The 15,467-nt window shown below is 32.7% G+C and overlaps 1 long non-coding RNA gene across 1 annotated transcript; it reads left to right on the plus strand.

Annotated features, from left to right (window-relative positions):
* Nucleotides 1-10,938: 10,938 nt before the first annotated feature.
* On the plus strand, nucleotides 10,939-12,646 carry LOC127719971 (uncharacterized). Its single transcript, XR_007990573.1, has 2 exons — nucleotides 10,939-11,305; nucleotides 12,035-12,646. It is a non-coding gene; the product is annotated as an uncharacterized LOC127719971 (long non-coding RNA).
* The last annotated feature ends 2,821 nt before the right edge of the window (nucleotides 12,647-15,467 follow it).

Consider the following 15,467-nt stretch of genomic DNA (forward strand, 5'->3'; position numbering starts at 1 on the left):
AGGTGATGTATGTATATAAGTGTTGATGATTACATAATGTTTAAATTATTTTCAAATTTTGGTTTCCATGCTATATTAAATACATTTTGAATTTCAAATTGTTGTTCAGATTTCTAGCCAGGGGAAATAGCTCTTGTTAAAAACAGTTCCTAAATTGATGAAATACAATAGATAGATACAAAAATAAATAGGTCTAGGTTGGTTATTACTTGGTCGAATATGGTTCAGACTAGGTCGAGTATGGTTCAGACTAGGTCGAGCATTGTTCAGACTATGTCGAGTATGGTTCAGACACGTATAAAATGGTTAAGTACTGGTCGAGTAAAGGTCGAGTACGGGTTCAGACTGTTAAGTATGGTTCAGACTACAGTCGACAGGGCCGTAAATTATGTGGAGGCATATAGGCAGTTGCCTCCTATTACACGTCACCAAAAAAATAATAATCGAAAAAAAATGATATATTATTTGAGAGTTCTTATCTTGACACCGTATGCCTGTTAAACACCGTATACCATCTAACGTGCTCCGTGACCACTTAAACATTCATGTTAAACCCCATTCTCAAATCTAATTCACCATGCTTCCCAAAAACTGTCTTTGCATTCGTCTTCACAATCGACAAAAAAATAAAATTTTCGCATAGCATTTCCAATTTAGTATAAAAAAACCTAAAGCTAATTGAAAGCTGGACTTATCAAGATGAACATTTTCAATACTTTTCATTTTGTGTACCCTGTCGGTTGTACTGACTAAATCCTGTCCTTGTCAACAGTTGTCAAGTCAGTCGTAGATTTCAGAATGCTGGTGGCAATTATCGGTACAATCACGATTACCAGGTCATCAATGCGTCGAGTAAGCGTAAAATTATAAGGAAACCTGTTATGAAAGATAAATATCAAGTTACCGTTAAATTTTAGTTGATGCATGATCAAGAAGAATGCTTATTCAACCAGAACAAACAGTTCCAATGAACTCTTGCAGAAACTCGATAGAAATCACAAACGAATACATAAGATTGGCTGTTGAAACAGTTTCAACAGGTTCATGATATAAATGATATGAAAATTCAAAATCGGGAGAGGATCTGAAATTAAAAACCAAACATGCATTAAAATCTTGTTGAACTACAGTTGAATATTGAACAAATGCACTACAAACCAGTAAAAGTCTGAAATGGCCTATATCTGTACTCGACTGTACTGATTTTTACTCGACCAGTCTGAATTGGTCTGAATTTTACTCGACATTACTCGACCCCAGTCTTAACCATACTCGACTGTACTGATTTGTACTTGACCCTTATCTTTGCCATTGAAAATAGTCTGAACTATTACTCGACCAGTCTGAAACAGTCTTAACCCATTCTCGACCTGTACTCGACCTATTTTTTTCAGTCTTAACCATACTCGACCAAAGGTCTGAACAATACTCGACCAGTCTGAACCATACTTGACCAAATAACCTCTACTTTTTCTAAACTTTAACTGTTAAAATAAATTTCTTTTTTACTGACATGACAACAGCCACAATAAAATAAAGATATATTATAAAAACAGATTTTTACATTCTTACATGATTCTCAGATTTATCGAATAGAGATAGTTAAATCAAATTATATTATATAGTTAAATCAAATTATCTTATATAATAATTTAATTATATCAATTTTAAAGTTTTAGAGTTTTGTTAAAAAAAGATTTTCTTTTACCTAAAAACCACACCTATACTGAGGGTAATTAAACCTTATTAAGGTGCTTCTTGTTTGGCATGTGTTTTTTTTTTAAATTAATTTTCCTAAATTCCTAAATAAAAACTACATAGGTTTCATGGATACATACAAAAAATGTACAATAGTTATATAATTATCTTTTTAATGAGGTAACAACAGCCAACAAAATCACTGAAATTGTTTAACCTTATTTTAGAAATATATCTATTATTATAATTTGGGATATATTATATACAATATATATCAAAAAGGGATGAAAATTAAAGAAATTAATAAAATTGTTCTTCTGATTAGTGGTGAAGTATAAAGTAATACCTCCTGCTTGGGGCAAACTCATGAAAAAGATCACACCTGGTCAGAGAGTATTAGATTCTAAATAACATTCATTCAAAATTGCAACATCCTGTGAAACTTAAATCGCAAGGCCTTTTGAATTCACTAGATAAGTAATACATGTACACGAGTTTAAGAAAAATAAGGCTTTCTTTTTACCTGTAAAACACACATGTACTAAGGTAATTAAACTTTATTAAAGTGCTTCTTGTATGCCATGTCTTTAATTTTGACAAAAATCATTTAAATTTAATTGAAATAAATTTTAACTGTAACTTTGGAACACATTTCCTTTTTTAAAAGTTTATCACAGGATTACTATGGAAGTTCTATTATCATGATAATATTAAATTCTTGGTTTAATAAAACAAAGGTGTCATTTTTTGAATTTATTAAGTTGCTTTATATGCTATTTTATATATATTTTAATAAAAAAAATGTTCACTGCATTATTATTTTAACTCGACTAACACCATAAATCTATACGAGGTTTAAGTTAATGGTGAAAATTGTCCAATAACCATAAAATATATCTGAAACATTCAAAAAATTTTGAATAACATTGAAAATATTAGTCACAATTCAGTTTTGAGATTATTTGATCAGCTTGTTTTATTTTTATTTTAAAGGTGATATATATATGTATGTATATAAGTGTTGATGAATATGGTGATGAAGTTATATTATGTTTATTGTGAAATTTTGGTTTCAATGCTATATTGAATACATTTTTAATTTCAAATTGTTGTTCAAATTTCTGGCCAGGGGAAATAGCTGTTGTTAAAAGCAGTTCCTAAATTGATGAAATACAATAGATAGATACAAAAAATAGGTCTAGGTTGGTTAAGACTTGGTCGAGTATGGTTCAGACTAGGTCGAGTATGGTTCAGACTAGGTCGAGTATGGTTCAGACTAGGTCGAGCATGGTTCAGACGCATATAAAATGGTTAAGTACTGGTCGAGTAAGGGTCGAGTACAAGTTCAGACTGTTAAGTATGGTTCAGACTACAGTCGAGTATTATCAAGTAAATTTCAGACCAATTCAGACTGGTCGAGTAAAAATCAGTACAGTCGAGTACAGATATAGGCCATTTCAGACTTTTACTGGTTTGTAGTGATGGTACAGGTTATAGATATTTCATACCTTTTGGCTAGATTTGCGGTGTTTCGTAAATTTCACCATAGTTTTTGGTGAATCCCCCGACAATAACCGCACGAAACAACATATAGATTATAGAGATAAAATCTATTCAAAACTTTATAAATAGAACTAGAGGTTTTTATTATATGTCTCTAATAGAGAATATAAAAATTCAAAAGGTAAAGAAAGACAAAAAAAATGCATTTTATTCTATTAGAATTGTGATTTCTCATATATAAATGCGTCAACAAAATTTGTTTTACAGTATATGTTAACGCTGTGAACATTTTAAGTTTAATGATATGAAAATATCAGGTGTCATCAGATCGTTTTTGCAATCTTTTAAAATCATTTAAAGTTTGAGTGATGTATGAAAAAATATGTTAAATTACGATATTGCAGAATGACATTACGCTTGTTTTGTTTTTCGATGCTTTTGTCCTTTTACATACCGATAAAATTGAGAATAGAAATGGGGAATGTGTCAAAGAGACAACAACCCGACCACAGAACAGACAACAGCAGAAGGCCACCAACAGGTCTTCAATGCAGCGAGAAATTCCCGCACCCGGAGGCGTCCTTCAGCTGGCCCCTAAACAAATATATATACTAGTTCAGTGATAATGAACGCCATACTAACTCCAAATTGTACACAAGAAACTAAAATTAAAAATAATACAAGACTAACAAAGGCTAGAGGCTCCTGACTTGGGACAGGCGCAAAAATGCGGCGGGGTTAAACATGTTTATGAGATCTCAACCCTCCCCCTATACCTCTAGCCAATGTAGAAAAGTAAACGCATAACAATACGCACATTAAAATTCAGTTCAAGAGAAGTCCGAGTCTGATGTCAGAAGATGTAACCAAAGAAAATAAACAAAATGACAATAATACATAAATAACAACAGACTACTAGCAGTTAACTGACATGCCAGCTCCAGACTTCAATTAAACTGATTGAAAGATTATGTCTTCATCATATGAATATCAGGCACAATCCTTCCCGTTAGGGGTTTAGTATCATACCATCATAACATATATGAGAAGAACATAACCCGTGTCATGCCAACAACTGGTTTTTAAATAAATGTGTTTAGTGCCGATGCAAAGACCCTATAAGTGAATCAATATTAACGCCAAAATATGCAATCTTTAATGACCTGACAACAGTATCGTAACTATATCCCTTCTTAATAAGTCTATTTAAAGGTTTTGTTAGTTTCAGAGTTGAATACTGACATTTTTGTGCTTTATAAAGAATATTTCCATAAAAAATTGGATGTGAAATACCTGAACGTATAAGAAGTCTGCATGTTGAGCTATATTTACGAATGATGTCCTTATACCGATGATAAAATTTAGTAAATGTTTTGACTAGTTTGTGATATCGAAAACCCTGGTGTAATAATTTTTCAGTAATACATAAATTTCTCTCGTTAAAATCTAAAACATTGTTACATACACGAGCGAATCGTACAAGTTGAGATATATAAACACCGTAAGATAATTGATTTTTGACTGAACTTGAAAACGAATCAGTGTAATTCTGTGGCTGGAATTTCGAGAAATTCAAGGCGCATACCATGTATTTTATCATTTTTTTTACATTCATACTATACATTTATAGACCCTTTTCATAATGTTTTATTTGATAGTTTCCCTAAAGATATACATATTTCACTTTCTAGATATTTAATGTTCAATGAGTTCCAAATACATTCTAAATTTTATATAAAAAAAGTTCTTACTTGGGTAAGACCGCTGGCCATAGAACTTGAATCTGAAAACTGTGACCTTGTGAAGATTCAAATCCAAGTTCGAACACAAGGTAAATCATTTCTCCGGATACGAGAAATTAGAGCAAGTTAATAAGCATGAAATTATGACTTTGGCACATGATGGTAATAAACTAACAATGATCAAAATATCTAAACGGTAAAATCCAAATATTAGAATGTGAATTTGGTATAATAAATGAAATTATCAGTGATGTAAAGTACAGTTTCAATTATGACGTTTGACAGTTTTTTTTCTGAAACCAAGTCAAAATATCTCCAGGGCAAGCAAGATAAAACATAAAAACTTCTCATCATCTAGGGGTCTGTAAGTTCCCAAGACCCCTGCATATTCTAATGCCTCCTATTATACAAGTTCTAATTTACGGCCCTGCATGACTATTGAGGATTGCTACTTGTAAGACCTTGAATATGTATACAAATTCTACTCGTGTAGGACAAAGACAAAGCAGAATATGTCCATACTGATGGTATGTTTAATTTTGAAATTATCAATTTCCACCGACTTAGTACCAATATACCAACTTTTCCTGCGTATGGGATATACATTTCCCAACTCATTCGGTATTCAAGAGCTTGCAGCTGCTACTCAGACTTTATAAAACGACGTCACCAGTGTCTGAGCAGAAAGTTGATGAACCAGGGATATGTCAAAAAACGTCTCGTTCTTTTTCTAAAAGAGTTCATCGGAAGGTACCAAGACCTTGTTGATACATATTCCGTATCAGCTTCAATAATAATACATGATGGTCTTGAAGTATTGATTCTAGGTACTGACGTTGTTTATCATCTTAATTACGTGTTATAGTGTTCTTTTATTTGTCTTTGTAAATTTTCAACCTTTACTATATAGTCCATTTTTAGTAATATTCTTTTGGCGTGGCTCGGTTTTTGCATTAAATAAACAAACATTTTGGTTATGTTTGTCATAAATTACTGATTCGTGATAAACGGGGCAGACATATATCTTTAGTGTTAAATTATTAACACACTTTAATTAAGATTAATTTATGGCAGCCCTGGGTTTGTTAAGGTTTTATTATCATGAACACACCTTATTTTCGTTTTTGTATATTGAATTATGAACAAAGACCTTCCCAAGGTAAAATCGAAAGCAATCCACGGGCTGACAAACTATTTCGATTCTAATATCATGACAAAAAAAAAAGACAAGGACAAAAAAATGATGTCATTTGACTAATAAATGATTTTTTGCACAAAAAATATTGCCAAGTCGTCAAATATTGATGGCGTGGTAAATCGACTATTGAGTACAACTTTATTAATATAACGATTAAATCATTAACATCAAAACAATAATTTGATGTTGCCATCTACTGCAGGAGTTACAAATTGTAATTGTTCATCATTAGAGCTATGGTCTTTAATAATGTTTTGCAATAATTGAAAATCGAAAATACCTGCCTAATTTAAAGATCAGACTATACCTATCATTTCTTATACTTATACCAAACCAATTGCAACTAAAATTTTCAACTACAAACACGTGTTTCAGGATCTCAATATTGACGACTTCAAGTCTAAACCTCCTGATTGCACCTGTGCTAGTTCCCCATTCATATATAATCCGGCTGGCCACGTTATTACTGGTGACCTTGCTATTGCAAATAACATTTGTCTGCGAAATGTGTTATCCAAAGGCCCGAAATATCGTGAGCCTAAATCCATCAATGGAAACACAACTTCAAAATACTGATGGATTTAGTCGAGGATTATGCCAGACAATGGGTTTAACGCGAGAAAGAAGACGTAGATAATCTTTACGAATGGATTAAGGTTGTGAGGTCGTTCAAACAAATCAGAATTAAAAAACAGTATGGGTCTATAATACCTATTCTACATCAATCTTTAAAGTCTAAAATATTGCAAAACACCTGTCCTACACCAATGCTAAATATGCTGTTGTTCCCGCAGATAACGCATTAAACAACATCGTGTTTGTGTGTAAATCACATTACATAAACTGCTTGATAATGAATTAGGTATTGACAATTCACTTTGAAACTCGACATATACCCCCAGGACACTTATCAATGAGGAAATCCTGGATAATCATAGGTCTGTTTTATGTTCCTTTGGAATTTCAACCAAAGATGAAGAACTGGATCTTCCTTCACTGTATTGGATACCTAAACTACATAAGTGTCCTTATAAACAAAGTTATATTTCTGGATCTTCCAAGTGCTCCACGAAACCTCTTTCTAAATTATTAACATCAATTTTATCAGCAATCAAATCCGGTCTTCAAAATAATTGTGAAACTACCTATTCTAGAGATGGCATGAATCAGATGGAGATACTTAAACTTTCCAAAGATCTTTTAGAGTACATACAATCTAAGACTCTTTCATCTTGCAATAGTATTAAAACATTTGGACTTTTCTACACTTTACACAAGTATTCCCCATTTCAAACTAAAAGATAAATGGAAAGACATGGTCCTGCTTTGTTTCATAAAAAAGAATGGCCTACGTAGATACAAGTTTCTTGTCTTGTGGAGGGACACATCGTACTTTGAAAAAAATCAATCTGATTCAAACAAAACATTCTCTGAAACTGAAATTATCAAGATGCTTGATTTCTTAATTGACAACATATTTGTTACATTTGGAGGACGTGTTTTTCAACAAACAATCGTCATTCCCATGAAAACCAACTGTGCTTCTCTTCTTGCCGACTTGTTCCTTTATTGATATGAGGCTAACTTCATACAGGAAATTCTTAGGAAGAAAGAAAAAAGAGTTAGCAGTATCTTTTAACTTAACTTTCCGCTATATAAATGATGTCCTCTCACTAAATAATTCAAAATTTGGTGACTATGTTGAACGCATCTATCCCATCGAACCTGAGATAAAGAATACAACAGCTAGAGTTAAGTCTGCCTCATGTGTTGACTTACATCTAGAAATTGACAGTGATGGTTGGTTGAAAACAAAACTTTTCGACAAAAGAGATGATTTCAGCTTCCAAATTGTGAACTTTCCATTTCTTTTTAGCAACATTCCAGCAGCACCTGCATACGGAGTTTATATCTCAAACTTGATACGATATTCCAGGGCTTGTATTTCCTTGATAGAGGGTTCCTGCTCACAAGGAAGCTATTAAACCAAGAGTTTCAAGTGGTGAAGTTGAAATCATCCCTTCGTAAATTTTACGGACGCCATCACGAGTTGGTTGACCGTTATGGAGTGTCCGTTGTATATATGACAACGGATATGTATCAATTGTCGTAACTACTATCCCGTCCCCTTTTCCCCGAATTTGACTACCGAATTATACTTATCACAGGGTTTGTACTAACATGAGCAACACGACGAGTGCCACATGTGGAGCAGGATCTACTTACCCTTCCGGAGCACCTGAGATCACCACTAGTTTTTGGTGGGGTTCGTGTTGCTCAGTCTTTAGTTTTGTATTTTGTGTTTTGTGTACTGTTGTGTGTCTGTTTGTCTTTTTCCTTTTGGCCATGGCGTTGTCACTTTATTTTCGACTTATGAGTTTGGATGTCCCTTTGGTATTTTTCGACTCTTTTTTGATAGGCATAATTTGAATCTGTATTCTTAGGTTCAGTTGCTCTGTAGAGGAGTAAGCATCACTTCCTTCTTATAATTCGCCACCCATCCCTGCGTAGTTTCTGAACATCTGTGACGATTGGCGTGTGACCAAAGCCTGGTTGCATACTAATGAAAAGTAAAATAGACATACATTTTTTGGAATAAATATTGATTCACTCATAGGGTCTTTGCATCTAAAATAAACACATTTATTCTAAAACCAGTTGTTGATGTTCTTCTCGTATATTTTATGATGTATGATACTAAACCCCTAACGGGAGGGATTGTGCTTGATTTTCGTATGATGAAGACATAATCTTTCAATCAGTTTAATTGAGGTCTGGAGCTGGCATGTCAGTAACTTCTAATAGTCATTTGCTAATTTATGTTATCATTGTCATTTTGGTTAGTTTCTTCTGTTACCTATTCTAACTTCGGAATCGGACTTCTTTTAAACTGAGTTTTACTGTTCGTATTGCTGTGTGTTTGTTTATTCTACATTAGCAAGAGGTATAAGGGAGGGTTGAGATCTCTCAACACATGTTTAACCCCGCCGCATGTTTGCGCCTGTCCCAAGTCAGGAACATCTGGCCATTGTTATTCTTGTATGTTTTGTTTTAAATTTCGGTTCATCTATATGTTTCGGAGTGTTGAGTGACGTCCATTTTCTATGAACTAGTACACATGTCTAGGGGCCATATGAAGCCTGCCTCCGGATGTGGGATTTCTCGCTGTGTTCAAGACCCAGTGGTGGCCTTGGGCTGTTTTCTGCTCTTTAGTCGGGTTGTTGTCTCTTTGACACATTCCTCATTTCCATTCTCAGTTTTATTAATTCTAAATCAGGGACAATGCATATCAATACCTGTTTTGACAGCTGTTATTTTCTCTCATATGTTTACGAAAAATTGACAAATAAATATGTCGGCTCAAAAGTATATGATAACAATTTACAATATCATTTAAAAATTAGAATGCTACAAATTAGAGGTATCATAAGTTTACCGTTTTTCAAATCTCATTATTCCGCAAAGAATAAAGAAATCTAGTTAAAACAACAAAAACTGATGAGCGAGACCGGGTGCGTTGACAGAGTAAGGATATCGTGCTATGCATGCACCACCCGCCTTGCAAATCCACCCAGCCATAATGTCACAATTGGAATAAGACATACTCTGTTAGATTACAGATAGAGCGAAAACAAGTTGACTGATAGTTTGTCTATGGTCTTGGTCTTTTCAAAAACTTAATGTGTCTTAAAATGTAAAATTGATAACATTTATTCCCCTCCTGGTTCGTAACAATGATGAGAAATATAACGAAAAAGATGAAAATTGTACGCTTCTGGAAGATACATCTTCTTCTCAGTTTATAATCAAGTTTGGTGAGACGTAGGTTGGAAGTTAAATCGCACTTAATAAACAATAAAGATAACTGTACAGGGATTATAACCGACAGGGGGCACTGCAATAAAAAGTTATAATACCAAAGAAAAACAGACGACAAAATGAATGTTCCTCTTAATCCAAACACAAGTACCGTTTGAGAAAACAATTAAAGTAAAGATCATACCAAATTAAATACTTGTTACATCCAATATTATCGACCATGTAATACCAAAGACAGAAATTTTTCAATCACAAGGAGGAGATCATTTTAAAATTATTACTTTTCAAATATTTGCGGTCAAGAAAATTTGGTAAGAGAGAGAGAAAGAAAGAAATGAAAACTTAGACGGACCAGCCTTCGATAATTTCCGGGAGATCTGCGCGCATGATGAAGCTTGTAGTTTGTTTAGCAAAATGTTATGATATATAAATATAGAATAACATAATAACAAAAATATTGGACAATGCAACCAGTCGTATCCCTCTGACGAACATAATGACATAATCACTCTGGTTTGATTACGATTGCACTGTTGATAGTACAAACGTGACGAAAATGCGTGTCTTAATTGCGTATATTACTTTCCTCCGTGTGAAAATTCTTTTTACTGTATTATATATTTATTTGTAGGGATGAACGTTTGTACCTGATAGTAAACATCGTCTTCACACAATAGTTCTATTGTTTATTGTTTTTGGGGAAATGTGATAAATGTACGCAAAATAGTTTTAAACATAAAGGATTGTCTGTTTTAAAGAAAATGAAATAAAACATTTTGCTCGATATATTTCAAAGAAACATAAACGATAAAAATGTGTATGTATGATACAAATGGGGTGTTACTTTTATTATTGTATCGTGTTATTAAAAGGTTGGAAATAGCTTTTGGTATTGCTAAGGAATATATAATATCGACATAAACAACTTTGCAGAGTAGTAGACGTCAAAATGATCAGAATAATTGTCATTTCAATAGCATGTCAAATCAGTTATACTTTTACTTCATCCATTTATGTTGGTTCAAAGAAAAACATAGAATCTCAAACGCAGTGTTCTAAATATGATTTTGAAGAAAAGATATTGGAAAAACTTGTTCGTCTGGAACATAAAATGGAAATTAACGAACAAAAAGTAAAGAGCTTTGAGGAATCTGTGATGTTCAAATTAAATGACTTCAACGATTCGGAGAAACAAAGGAAACAAAGTATGCAATCAATGATAGATACATTCGAGATGAAAAGAACTTGTTAAACAGTTCATTAGTGAATGCTATCGAAGATGTGATGATAAAAACTGACAGTTTGGCGGATGAATTTACAGCAAAATTTAACCAGCTTCGAAAAGGTAAGACAGATTTATGTATAGAACAACTCTAAATTGTCTCAAGATATCAAACAAATTGATTATACATTATTTTATTTATTTCGTATACGCAACTTAAAGGCTAAGACAAAGGTAAAAAGCAAAGACTCGGTCGAACATTTCTATCCTGTTTTGAGCAGAGTATGAATAAGTACATTTTGAGACCATACATGTTTTTTATATTTATACTATAACTCTTTCTTTCAGCTGTTTCATAGAAACTAACAAACCATTCTGCGAACCAGCATTCTTAAACAACGTTTTTAGTAAAACTCTACGGAAATATATAATCAACGTCACAAGCAAGGCTTTATATGATCAGTGCTTGTATATATGATTATATGTTTAACAAAATTGCCAGTGCATTTTGATTGTACAAATAATACAGTTGCAGTATACAAATTAATAATTTCATTCAATCATCAAATTAAGATCATACTTTACTATATATTTTAACTTAGAATATAACATTGTTTTTTAAAGTCAAGGGATAACTTTTTACGACAAAAAAAAGTGTTATGAATACATTAAAAGTTTCCGTCATTAGCCAGCGGAAGCCAGATTTCAAAAAATATTGTACCACATTTCATCGGTTGCATGTAACTGGTCGCTGAGTTAGTTGCAAGCATTCGCAAATGTCGTTTGTATGACAACACAATGTATCCGATAGTCTGCTATTTCAGTAAAGCAAACATTTGTTTATGTTTACAGACCATTCATCAACAGTTCTATTCAAGGCAGTCCATTTACAGTCGGATAACAATTTACAAGGAAAGATTCTGGTGTTTAATAACATTATTACGAACGACGGTAATGGATATAATAACAACAATGGTATATTCATAGCACCTGTGTCTGGTGTTTACTTGTTTTCCGTGCAATTATGTCCAGATATAGGTGATCATGCTACGGGTTATATCATAGCAAATGGGAAACGAATAGGGAAATTGAACTTTAAAAATTCTTCCGATATCGATGATGTTTGTGCTTTTTCTAACGGTATACAAAGAGTTATGAAAGGACAAAAAGTGTGGATTTATTGTAGCTACGCCAACCATAAAGGCGATGTGATATATAATACCAATGTGTTAAATAATGGAAACATCTTTTCCGGAATTCTATTAAACCCAAACTGACTATAGAAAAGATTTTTACTATCAACTTATTATTTCTTATTCATATATGGATCATTTTGGAGATGAAGCTTGCGACGCCAAAATTCTACGAACCTGCAATAATTCGCAGCGTTAGCCCAAATGCAGCAGTATACTATTCGTATGGACATATTTTAAAAATAAATTTAACTGTTTGACATACAAAATATGAACTTTGATTTAATCCGCAGTTTATTGGCGGCGTTTATGTTGCTCAATATTTAGTTTTCTGTGAAGTGTTCGGTGAACTGTTTTTGTCTGTTCGTCTTTTCCCCAGTTGACAATGGTTTGTTTAGTCTTTCTATGGTTTATGATTGATTTCCTCTTTTTATATTTTCGTTCTCTGTTTTCACCTATAACTACGAACCATATGAAAATCATGAATTCGGTTAATAATAAATTCGTATAATTTTGTTTTACATGTAATCATGAGAGCAATTTGTAATTTGTGTTCGAGTTTTATCTATGGAACTTTAATTGTTATGAACATGAACATTTGTTTGCGAAAGGTAAATATTTTTTATATTTAGACTCATATTTTGACTCCAATCCTTTTTATAGTTCGTGTTTGAGGATGTTTGCTACATATCCTTTCCGCTTCTTTTATATTTTGTAACTCTCTGGATTTTTTTTCTGGAAATGCCTTTAACACTTTGTTCCTAGCAACACCTTTCACTCAATGCAAATAGTTCAAAATTCTTATCTCAAATACACATGTTATAAAACATTTTGTATTTCTTGTTACAAAGTTTATCTGTTAGGATATAACATTACTCATGCAGTTTTAACGAAAAGGTTATTTCTGATATGTTTGTATTCAAAACCAACAACCTGACATTATTTATTTTAACATAACTTGGATGTATTATGCATTTTGTATTAAAACAAGATTTCATATATTAAAATGGTATTGAAGATATAATTTATGGGGGATTTGATTTATACTAATTTTGATACGAGCGAGGGATAAACTATTGGCTATTACGGCAATTGTTTTGGCTCGAAGGCTGAAGCGCTCTAGGTGAATGCAAATATTTGCTGTACCCTTAATTAAACACACTATTAATATTAACGTAAAAGAAAAGAAAATAACTTTGTGACATGCTTAATCGATTTACAATAACATACTGGTTTGGACGAAGTGAAATGATTATCTTACTTTTTGTAAAGAAAATTGGCTTTTAACAATTTTTTATCATCTTTTGTTTATGTTTTCGTGTTTTGATGACTTTGAGTTTCATATTCGTGCATTTTCCCGTAGAACATATGGCAAAATCCTAGGTACTTTTTTCATACGATTTGCACCACTTAACTTTAGCCCTTTAGATTAGATTATTTCCCCCAGTTGAAGATTGAAAATATAATTTATATCAAAATTGAGGATAACATTGCACTCATTTTGCAAAAATAGCAGCAGAAATCTTACAAGTTTTCATAGAGACTAAACAATTTGTATTTTTATGATTTGAATTTATGCACGGCTTTCAACATAGCTAAATATATATATAGAATAACCATACATTGTCTCGAAATATAAATTTTATTTGTACAGGGCTTAGAAACAGGTAGAAAGCGAAGTTTTGCCGAGCATTTCTATCCTGTTTTGAGCCGAGTATATTTAAGAAATAATTCATGGGTCTTGAATTTATACTGATTTTACCACGGGTTGGCCCTTTAGGCTTAATAGTTTACCACGAGCGATAGCAAAATATTGGCATAAAGGTCAAACCCGTGGTAAAATCAGTATAAATTCAAGCCCCTATGAACTATTTCTATTCTAATAGGACAAATACGGCAATTCTTTCGGATCGAACGTTCTAAGTGAAGGCAAATATTTGCCGTTCCTGTAAATAAACACATTGTTATATTGACGTAAAAGAAAGGATCAAACTGAACTAGTGACATGCTTAAACTATTTACAATAACGTATTTAGATAGGTTTTGATGAATTTAAATGATAATTTTACTTATATGTAAAAAAAAATGGCTTATAACACATTTTATCATCGTTTGTTTGTGTTTTCTTGTTTTGATGACTTCCGGTTTCACAATTGTGCATTTTCCCGTAAAAAAAGGCTTATATTCTTACGTCATCGTTCAATGACGTGATGTAGCTCATTCATAAAAAAGTATATGACTTGGGAGTATGATCGGAACAGCCCGAACAATATATTCATATTTTACCACGGGTTTGTACTCAAGCGTTTGAAGAACGTCATATTAAAATCAAATTTATCACATATTTGTTACGAAAACATTGGGTTTTGCATGTGTAATAACCTCAGAATTGTCTAACTCATATTGCTGCCCGATACAAAAAAGTGGATATTGGTTATTGTGCCCTGATGGCAAACAATAACGGTGCTCAATTCATTGCAGTGGAGGAAAGCGACACAGCAGACTTTGTAGACCAAATAAAAAACACTAACACAAGGAAAAAAACTGAAAGTGACATTAAAATTCTAAAGAAGTGATTACAAAGTGCTGGAGAGCTTCGTAATCCAGAGGATATTTCAATTGAAGAACTGAAAAACATTTTGAAGATTTTTGAGAATTTACCTGTTGTGGTTAATTAAATAGTTATAATTGAACGTGTTTTCTCTTTTCTGCAGATCTTAGATATGTGATAAACAGATTATAATGTCTTTTCCATATTGGCCCTGGTATCATCCCTCGACTCATATCGGCCCTCGGCTAAAGCCTCGGGATGATACCAGGGCCAATATAGGAAAGGGCATGTTATAATCTATAAATACACAACACGTTCACAGTTTACATCAACAGATGAAGTATTCACAAAAGTTTACTTTTAAAAAGACCAGAGGTAATATGTCACAGGAATTAATTTCTTTAAAAATGAAAAGCAAGCATGGAATATTCTCAAATAGTTCTAAATATTTGGAGAAATAAAACAAAAAATCAGTTATGATGAGATCATGGATCGTTTGGAGGTTTGGTTAAAAGCCATTTTCCTATGATTCAGTATGGAT

This window comes from Mytilus californianus, unplaced genomic scaffold (genome assembly GCF_021869535.1).
Source record: "Mytilus californianus isolate M0D057914Y unplaced genomic scaffold, xbMytCali1.0.p SCAF_11, whole genome shotgun sequence".
In the NCBI taxonomy this organism is placed as follows: domain Eukaryota; kingdom Metazoa; phylum Mollusca; class Bivalvia; order Mytilida; family Mytilidae; genus Mytilus; species Mytilus californianus.